Here is a 10,374-nt window from a genome sequence, read left to right as displayed (position 1 = left end):
CTGGAATCCAATACAGGCTACTATACCAAGGTTCCATAAACTAAATGGCTTACCAACAGCAGGCATTTCTTTCTGCGGAGTCTGGGGACCAGCTGCCTCATGCTTCTCCTGCCCTGCCTTCCTTCCCCGACAGACTGTAGTGGTTTGAATATGCTCAGCCCAGGGAGTGGCACTATTTGGAGGTGTAGCCTTGTTTGAGTAGGTGTGGCCTTGTTGGAGTGGGTGTGGCTTTGTTGGAGTGGGTGTGGCTTTGTTGGAATGGGTGTGGCCTTGTCGGAGTGGGTGTGGCCTTGTTGGAGGAAATGTGTCAGTATGGGCGTGGGCTTTAAGACCCTCATCGTCGTTGCCTAGGAGACAGTCTTCTGTTTGCCTTCAGAACAAGATGTTGAACTTTCAGCTCCTCCTGTGCCTTGCCTGTCTGGGCACTACCATGCTCCCACCCTGATGATAATGGATGGAACCTCTGAACTTGTAAGCCAGCCCCGATTAAACGTTGTCCTTTATAAAGGTTGCTTTGGCTATGGTGTCTGTTCAAAGCAATGGAAACCCTAAGACATAGACTGCATCCCTTCAAATTGTGAGCCAGGACAAACTCCTACATTCTTTTTTTTTTATCTATTTTTTAAAAGATTTATTTATTTTATTTATATGAGTACACTGTAGCTGTCTTCAGACACACCAGAAGAGTGCATCAGATCCCATTACAGATGTTGTGAGCTACCATGTGGTTGGTGGGAATTGAACTCAGGACCTCTGGACGAGAAGTCAATGCTCTTAACCACTGAACCATCTCTCCAGCCAGACATACTTACATTGCTTTTGTCAGGGGTTTTGCCCAGTGATTAGGAGAGTAGTTAAAGTAGACTCATGTAGAGGGTTGGTCCGCCACGTTTTCAAATGCTAAATACTGACCCCCAAGATCTGGTGACCTCCATGAGGACATCCTCAGGGATGAGGAGATCCTCTTATATACTAGTTTTTGTTGTATGAACCTTGACCCCCCCAAGTTATCACTGATTGGTTAACAAAGATGCCTATAGGCTGGGCAGAAGAGAGCAAAGGTTGCTAGGGCTTGGGGTCTGAGGCAGAGACCATGAAGACGAGAGAAGAGGAAGGAGAAAGAAGTCACCATGGGGTAGGTGGCTCTTGAGTGCATGGCCATGACTCTCAGAAAATAATGGCAGGAGAGAAGGCAGAAAATATCTAAGACCTGAAAAATAAGAATGAACGGCAGTGAGATGCCATCTTCTCTCCTCAACACAACCACTGTGGTCATGAACTGTGGTTACCTGGCCCTGCTCAAGATTGGCCCTGTTAGCAATCAATCATCAAAAGGGGAGGGGCTCATGATGACATACCCCTCCCTGCTGAACTATTGGCTATTGATAGAGTCTGAGGAAGGAAGAGTCATTTGTATTCCCTGTCAGGCTCCAACAGATTGTTTCAAACCCAGGGTCACACAGTCAGCCCTGATTACACTCAGTGGGGCACAGAATGAAACACACAGATATGAGCTTGAGAAAGAGTGACTTGGGGAAGACTGGTGCAATAGTAGGAAACAGGGAGAAGGCGTCGGTGCAAATCATATTTATGAATGAAATTGTCAGTGAGAGCGGTCAAGTGCCTATTATGTTTATGAATGAAATTGTCACACTGCTTGGCATTCGGGGGAATAAGAGACTGAAGACTGTGCTGGAGAGATGGCTCAGCGGTTAAGAGCACTGATCTCTCTTCCACAGGTCCTGAGTTCAATTCCCACCAAGCACAGGGTGACTGTAAACTGCTCATCCTCCCAACCCCCATCCTTCCAATCCCACCCCCTCCCCTATGGTTCAGTAAAAGGGAATGGAAAGACTGTGAGAGGCAGAGGGGGATGAATGACTTCAAGAAAACAATGTTTCTGGGCCCAGCAGGACAGCCGCATGTATAAAAACCCCCAGCAGTTATGGCGGCACACACGAGACTGGTGTGAATCAAATCAGACGAAAATCCTAGCCTGGAGTCTGGGAGGGGCACAAAGTCCCAGCCCAAGCCAAGGAGCCATTGGCATTTGGTTGCTGCCCCGGGAGAGGGAACATCAGCTCTGCTGAAGGACAACAGGACCCCCTGGTAGGTCGACCGCACTCCAGGGCCGATTCCCAAGGGAAGATGTGGAAAAACAAACTAGATTGATGTGGAAAAACAAAACCAAACCAAACGAAAACAAAAACTCAAATTCGGCCGGGTAGGGATAGAGAGTAAGGGAGGAGCTGGTCAAAATGGGGTGACTTATGGTTTAAGATTCCCAAAGAATTAATAAAAATAGTATTTAAAAATAGACAAATAGCAGGTTTGGTTTTAGAAAGCAATAGAAAAGAACAACACTACTTGTGCTTTTTGTTTGGGAAATTGTTGTTTTGTTTTGTTTTTAAAGCTATTTCTTGACTGTAGAAAATAGTAGGGTCTAATTGGAGGGAGCAAACCCCTAGGGGTGAGTCCCCAGGATATTTTGTCCCTGGCATCTTCCAGTCATGCTCTCTGCTTCCTGTCTTCTGTGAAGATCACCCTTTGGTCTCAGCTCCAACCACCAGGACGCTCTGCCCAAGGACAACGGGAAAAGCCAACACAGACTAAGCCCTCTGGATCCAGGAAGCAAAACTATCCTTCCTGTAAGCCTTTCTTTCATGCATCTGTCACCGCGATGCTAAAGCCAGCACGCTGGAAATAAAAGGTCCAGGCAGCATCTTCCAGGGTTTCAGCATCCTCGGGTCACACACAGAGCCTAGTAGCCTGGGAATAATGCCCCTCCCCAGTCAGAAAAGCCCACTGCCCTTCAAACCATCCCGTGTACACAGTGGAACATGAACGCCACTGTTGCACTACACAAAGGGGACACTGGCTGATTTTAAAACAAGTGTTGGGCTGGAGATGTGGCTTAGATGGCAGAAAGCTTGCCTGGCAAACGCTATCCCCAGTATGGCACACACCTGTAATCCCAGCACTTGGAAGGTGCGGGCAGAAGGATCAGGAAAAAAAAAATCAACATCATCCGCGGCTACATAGTGAGTTAAGAAGCTAGCCTGAACTACGTGAGAGCCTGTCTCAAAAAAAAAAAATAAAAGTTTTTTAAAAGAGAAAAGAAGAAAGGTTGGCAACACAGCTGATTCTGCTCACAGAATTGCTCCTAACATGTCTGCGAGCAAAATAATAAGATCTAGGAGGTTTCCGACTTTTGTCTGTCCTCTTTCTGGGTTCTCTACCCGCCCCCGCCCCCACCCCCACCCCCATTCAAGCCACCGGGTCTTAAAAGCCGTTTTTCCAAGTCACCTTTGCTTTCCCCAATAGATCTCCACCGCCCTTTATGATTTCAGATCCGCAACCAAACATCATCCCCATGGCAACAGAAGAAAGAAAGTAAACTTTTAATTACGCCGCCAAATGTAGAGCTGTCGCCAGGGTCTGCCTCGCTCTTCCCCAGTAGCAGACACAATTCTGGATTCCGTGGGCGGCCCCGCTTTTTCAACCCTCTGGGTGTTCGGTCTCTAAGTACCTTAATGGGAGGTGTGTAACGTTGGCATTTCAAAGGCCCCCAAAGAGAGCCTTTCATTTTCCACAGCAAAGTAACCGAACTCAAAACTTTTATTAATAATGTAAAAGGCTCTCTCAGCGTGCGGAATCTGCTAGGAAAAATGCAAAGAAATCAGAGGGGACTTTACTTTATCAAAGAGCACCCGAAATAAAGGCCGGGCTCGGTTCTGAGGGCAGGGGGGAGGCGTGCCTACCTGGAGCAGAGGTTAGCCTCTTTTCTCCACCTATGTGTGACCTTGAGAATGAACGCCAAGTTGGGTCCCATGCAGCCCTGCAGAGTCTGCAAACAGACTTGTAGGTATCAGGAAACAGCCCAGAGATTAGGCCTTCCTTCTAAGGCAGAGCATCCTTGTTCTGCAGGTTGTGTTTTAATGCAGCCCCAAGCTCATCTCTGTGTGTGCGTCCCAGTTTCTCTTCCAGTCCTGTGGACCAGCGCAGCTTCCAGCCTGATCTACGAAATCAACCCTCTTCAAAGCCAGGCACGCTGGCCACACCACAACACACCACACCTGTCATTGCAGGAGCGCACAGAGATGGGGGGAGGAGGAGGGAGGAGGGGAGGGAGGGGAGGGAGGAGAGGGAGAGACCGGGAGAGACCGGGAGAGACCGGGGAGAGAGGGGGAGAGAGAGACTGAGGCAGAACTGCAATTTCTAGGCCAGCCTGAGCTACTTAACGAGTTCCTGTTTCAAAACAAACCCCACCCCCCTAAGAAAGCATCATTCGCCCTGTTCTCTTCCAGGTGAAATGTCATTCAACCCATTAACTCATTAACTAGTAGCTACTTACAGTCTTCCCTTCTTCGCTTTCCCCAGTTTAGTTGCTAATTATTTAAATTCCTGAGATTTTTTTAAGTCCTTGCAAACAACAATAACAACAATAAAAACCATCAATAATTAACGTTGTGTACTTCATCTGGTTAGCCCACTCGGATACATTTAGGCGAACACATGGTTTTGCTTGCTTACTGAAACTAATAAAAACACATACCATTATTTTAATAATAAATTCCTAAACTTGCCCACATATTTCTGTGTGGTGTGGAAGAGGTGTACCACATGTGTGCGTTGGGAGGGGGAGGGGGTAATTCCTCCTGCATATGAGGCCAGAGGTTAATGTTAGGTGTTTTTTAATATCAATCTTCACATTTTTTTAAGTACACTTTTTTCCTACAATCTATTTTGACCATGTTTCCCCTCCTTGATCTCCTCGCAGTTCTTCCCACCTCCCTACCCATCCAACTTCTTTTTTCTTTTCTCTTCAAAAAAAAAAAAAAAGGAAAAAAACAAACCAAAAAAGAACCCACAAAAATGAAAAATCAAAATAAACAAACAAAAAGACCAATGAGACAAAAAAAAAAAAGGCTAAAAAAAAAATCAAAGTAAAACAAAAAGCCCCCAAGATAAACAGTAGTGTACTGGTTAGTTTTGTTAGCTTGCCACGAGTTAGGGTCAACCTAGAGAACTCAGTCTCAATTGAGAAAATGCCTCACACAAGCTCTGGCTGTAGGCAAGCCTGTATGGCATTTTCTTAGATAGTGATTGATTGGGAGGATCCAGTCCACTGTGGGTGGTGTCATCCCTAGGCTAGTGGTTCTGGGATCTATAAGAAAGTAAGCTGAGCAAATTATGGGGAGCAAGCCAGTCAGCAGCAGCCCTTAGTGGCCTCTGCATTAGCTCTGCCTCCTGTTTGAGTTCCGGCCCTGACTTCCTTCAATACAACATGGAAGTGTAAGTCAATTAAACCCTCTCTTCCCCAACTCGCTTTGGTCATGGTGTTTCATCACAGCAATAGAAACCCTAACTAACAGAAAACTACTTAGTTTTGTGTTGGCTAACTAGTCCTATACATGGGGTCGGCCCCATGGAAGTGGTTGATAGACCCATTGATACTCCTTTGGAAAATTGATTTTTCCCTTCCCAGCAGATATCAGTCGCAAATAGAGGCAGGACTTAGATAGGGGCAGGAGCTCGTGTCTACTTCAGAGTTGGGGTTCTGTAAGGTTTGAACCTGTGCTGGTCTTATGCCTGCTGCCATAGTCTCTATGAGCTCACATGTGCGTCAGTCCTGTTGTGTCTGTTTCCGAGCCATCTACTACCTCTAGCCTTTTGTAATCTCTTCTCTTCTGCATAGATCCCCAAGACTTGCGATGGGTTTGACGGAGACACCCCATTTAACTCTGAGTGTTCCAATGTCTCTAACTCTCTGCACATTGTCTGGTTGTAGGTCTCTGTGTTAATTCCCATTTCCTGCAAAAAGAAGCCTCTCTGGTATCTCCCTCTTGTCTCTTGAGACTGGGTCCCTGTCTCTCACTGAACCTGGAGCTGGAACTCATGGATTGGCTGGACATCCAGCTCCTGGGGTCTGCCTGTGTCTGCCTCCTAATGCTAGGACTACAAAGGCTCATAGCCTCTCTCGCTTTGCTGCTATTGTTTTTATGTGGACTCTAGAGATCCAAACTCAGGTCCTCATGCTCGCCAAGCGCAAGTACTTTGTCCATCAAGCCATTGTCCCAGCTCCCTGAGCACAGGTCGCCTTGAAGACTAAATACAGAAGTACTCTCAGTCCTTTTTGCAGATGGCATGGAGACTAGGAGAGGCTGTAGCCGGGGCTCCCTTGACTGCCTGATCCTATACATTTGCCTTGGAGGAGGAGGAGTTTGAGCTTCTGCCAGCCTGGGTGCCTTGGTCACTTTTTATTAAGGTGAAATGTAAAGAGAAGTGTGGGCATCAGGTGTGTGACACTCACACGATGTTCCAGCACCAACTCCCGTAGAGCACCGTCACCACCTGTGTCACTGTCTCTGGTCACTGTTCTGTTGCTGGGATGAGACACCATGACCAAAGCAACTCTTAAGAAAGGAAGCTTTTAAATGGGGCTAACTTACAGCATCAAAGGCTCAGTTCGTTGTCATCCCGGTAGGGAGTGTGGTGGCTTGCATGGCACTGGAGCAGTAGCTGAGAGCTACATCCTGATCCACAGCCTAGGGTGCAAGGGTGTGTGTGTGTGTGTGTGTGTGTGTGTGTGTGTGTGTGTGTGTGTGTGGGGGTGTCTGCTGTGGGCTTTCCAAGTCTCTAAACCCACTTTTTTTTTTTTTTTCTTTTCTTTTTTTTTTTTTTTTTTTTTTTTCGAGCTGGGATCGAACCCAGGGCCTTGCAATTGCTAGGCAAGCGCCTACCGCTGAGCTAAATCCCAACCCCTAAACCCACTCTTAATGGCACACCCCTCCAACAAGGTCACAACCCTTAATCCTTTTCAAATAGTGCCACTGAAGCTGGGCAAGGATGGCGTATACACCTTCGATTCCTAGTGCTCGGGAAGCAGAGGCAGAAGCATCTTTGTGAGTCTGAGGACAGCCTGGTCTACAGAGGGAGTCTAGGACAGCCGAGGCTACACAGAGGAACTCTGTCTGGGAAAAGAAACACAAACACCAAACAAAAATCAAATAGTACCACTCCCTGATGAGGAAGCATTTAAATGGATGAGCTTTTGGGGACCAATCTTATTTAAACCACTGAGGTAGCCCAGGCTTTTTAAAGTCTAAACCTAGGTTTTTTGTTTTGTTTTTTGTTTTTTGTTTTTGAGCTGGGGATCGAACCAAGCGCTCTACCACTGAGCCAAATCCCCAACCCCCTAGTCTAAGCCTAGGTTAGTGACTGATCTCTTGCTGTGATAAAATACTTGACAAGAAGCAACTTAAAGAGAGAAATGTTTACTTTGTCTCATACCCTTTGATGAAGCAGTGTTGTTCTGGAGAGGCCATGGTGAGACCCGGCTGCTCACCTCATAGAAGTCAGGAAGCAGAGTGGTGGATGCTGGTCATCACCTTGCATTCAGGGCTTGTCTTTTCACCTCAGTTCACCCAATCTAGAAACTTCCACACAGACGTGCCCAGAGGTTCATTTCCATTGTGATTCTAGATCCTGTCACATTGTCAGTATTAACCATCACGGTGACCTCATCGGGCTATGGGCATCTTTATTAACCATCACGGTGACCTCATTGGGCTATGGGCATTTTTTTTTTTTCAAAATTCAACAATTAAGTCAATTTATTTAAACAGTTGTCTTGGGCATCTGCAATGGTGACGTCAGCCTCCATTCCTGGCTTAATACTGACGGAAAGTAATCTGTTAACAATCTCAGAAGGACTGTGTAAGTAATGAGTCGCTTGGGGATTCTCATCTGGAAACACGTCTTGGAACCTTCAGTGCAAGGTGTTTTATTAGTAGCAATTCTCAGTGTCTTGGTAGGCATGCGCACGGGTCCATTCACTTTCAGATTCTTCTCCTTTGTGCCTCTGATCAAGTACACCAAAACCTTCTTCAGCGACTTCACGTTGGGGCTGGTGAGCATGATTCGAAATCAGTGAATCGACACTTCCGGCTCCACGGGCGTCTTTCCGGTATCTTGAAATGCCATGGCTAAGGCGTGGCTTCCTGACCGACTTGTTCCTCAGCTGGAGCGAAGTCAGGACTGAGCGGACTGGACAAAGCTCCGCAGCACACACCACCAGGTCTCAGACAGGGGCTATGGGCATCTTGACCGGCTCGCGACTCACCAAAATGACTTCCAGAGGTCTTGGTTGTCTTACACCATTCCACTGGGAAGCAAAGAATTTGATTCACAGCCTTCCCTGATACCCTCTACAGTTGACCACGCCCATCTCTGCCGACCCAAGAGATTTAAAGTGCCCGGCATCACCACAGTGCCTTTCGTCCCTTTGAACTGGTGAGTGAAGGGAAGCCTTTTGGTTCTGCATGTATATTGACCTCTGTGCTACACCCGCAGTGACATTTTGCTATGAATATATAACCAGAAGAAAAAAAAATACCTTGTCTACTTACTGTCAGAGGGGAGGGGCAGTGACATTTTGCTATGAATATATAATCAGAAGAAAAAAAAATACCTTGTCTACTTACTGTCAGAGGGGAGGGGCAGGGAGAGCCTATAATGAATGCTGATATGTATCTAGTAACACCATTGCTAGAGTTAACCGTGCATATTCAAGGAGGCAGAAGCTCAAGGAAGGCTTAGAGAGCTGAGGAAGGTTGATATCAGACAGTCCCAAACAAAACTTCTGTTCAGTGGTAGAACAATGTCACTCTGACACTCAGCAGACCATGGCCGAGCTCATGTTCTTGCCTTTATCCTTTATGGATGAGACTGTGGGGCTTCCATGCCAGATGGCCACTTTGGCATAGCTCCTGTGACAGCCACCATCGGGAACCGCATTGATACCCGCTGCCCCTCATCAGTTTCCAGCCTCCTGTGTGTTTATTGTCGGGGTTGACAAGGCCACACCATTCCACTCCCTGCTCCGTCCAGATCTGTTTTACCATAGGGAGGGTTTCTTGCCTCATCTGGTTTTCCTCACAGGCTGGGTTTGGGGACAAATACCAGAGACTAAGTGACAGTGGTGGTGACAGTTGAGGTGGGAATGGACACCTCAATACACTCTAGGGACCACAGTCTATTCCTTCAGCATCTCTGTCCTTGAATCCTTACGGGACGATCCTGTATTACTTCTAACTTTAAAACATATAATGTCACACACAGGTGGCACCAAAAAGATAGAGGCAAATGAAGCCACTGAACAGACAGGGACAGAGCTCTCTCTGCTTTGGGGAAGACAGAATGGACATGGTCCACTCTTAGAGCCAGGATGGGCCAGCTACACCCACCTCACGCCTGAGCTTTGATAAACACCATGGTGACTCTGAATTAAGTTGAGTAAGGGACTATCAGCACCTGGGATTGTCTAGGTAAACCCTGTGGTTAAAGGAAAGGGGTTAGCCACAGTGAGAAGCAAACCACTTGCCGGTGAGGCCCTAGCAGTGACCTGTCCCTGAACCCCCTACACCCAGCATTGACCTTGGAAAATCCCTGCCTACACGTCCAACCACGGAGGTCAAGCCAGGACTCTGAGTCAGCCGGCCCCTGTGGAAAGTCTCTTTTGATGATTGATTATCTAATGTTGGAAACTGCTCAGGTTCCAAAGCCCAGTTCCTCAGAAAGTGCTAAGCGGTGTGGTTAGGGGATCAAACAGGGGAGGCCTTTGTGTGGGATGCCAGGATGGTTTTGTTAAATTATGAAACTGGCTTTAATAAACTGCCCGGAGGTACCATCTGAGACACGGCTTAACACCCAGCCCTACCCAGTTCCCCAAGCTGACTGAATTATTTACATTCATAGGACATTCAATGGCTCAGAGACCTTGAAATGTTTTACAGCCAATTCATGGCATCTGGCTGCCGTCGGGAAGGTTTTGACGGATTCTGTCTTTAGGGATGAAAGGGAAGATTGGATGTTCTACAAGTTAATGGGAACTGTTGCCAGGAGAGGAACTGCTCACCCCTGTTGAATTCTGGCTGCCTCCTGGATGCTGCCGAAATGATTTTGTAAAACTGATGCAGGTACCAGGAACCTTGGCTGTCTCTATATCTTACCTGGAGTTCCCGATGAAGAGAATGCAATTTGCCTCTTGGGTACAGTAGATACATCTTAGTGTGTAAAATACTGTGATGGTTAATGGTAATTGTCAATTGGGAAGGTTTCAGTGAAGAATTGTCTAGCTATGTTTGGCCTTCAGACATGTCTGTGGGGGAATTGTCTTAAATTAATGAATGTGAAAATATCAGTCCACTATGGGTGACATCATTCCCTAGGCAAAGGATCCTGAACTGTATAAGAGTGGGGAAATTAGCTGACCACAAGCAAGCAATTTCTCTCTGCTCTTGACTGTGGATATAATGTGACTAGTCTTGACTTCCCACTTTGATGGACTGGGTCTTTGGGTTTCTATTGCTA

At 46.9% G+C, this 10,374-nt stretch overlaps 1 pseudogene; it reads right to left on the bottom strand.

Moving 5' to 3' along the window:
- Positions 1–7,606: 7,606 nt before the first annotated feature.
- LOC116885922 lies at positions 7,607–7,986 on the bottom strand (annotated as a pseudogene).
- Between the last annotated feature and the right edge of the window lie 2,388 nt (positions 7,987–10,374).

This window comes from Rattus rattus, chromosome 16 (assembly GCF_011064425.1).
Source record: "Rattus rattus isolate New Zealand chromosome 16, Rrattus_CSIRO_v1, whole genome shotgun sequence".
Taxonomy (NCBI): Eukaryota; Metazoa; Chordata; class Mammalia; order Rodentia; family Muridae; genus Rattus; species Rattus rattus.
Note: the sequence above shows the minus strand (reverse complement) of the source record. Positions and strands in the feature narration are given on the sequence as shown.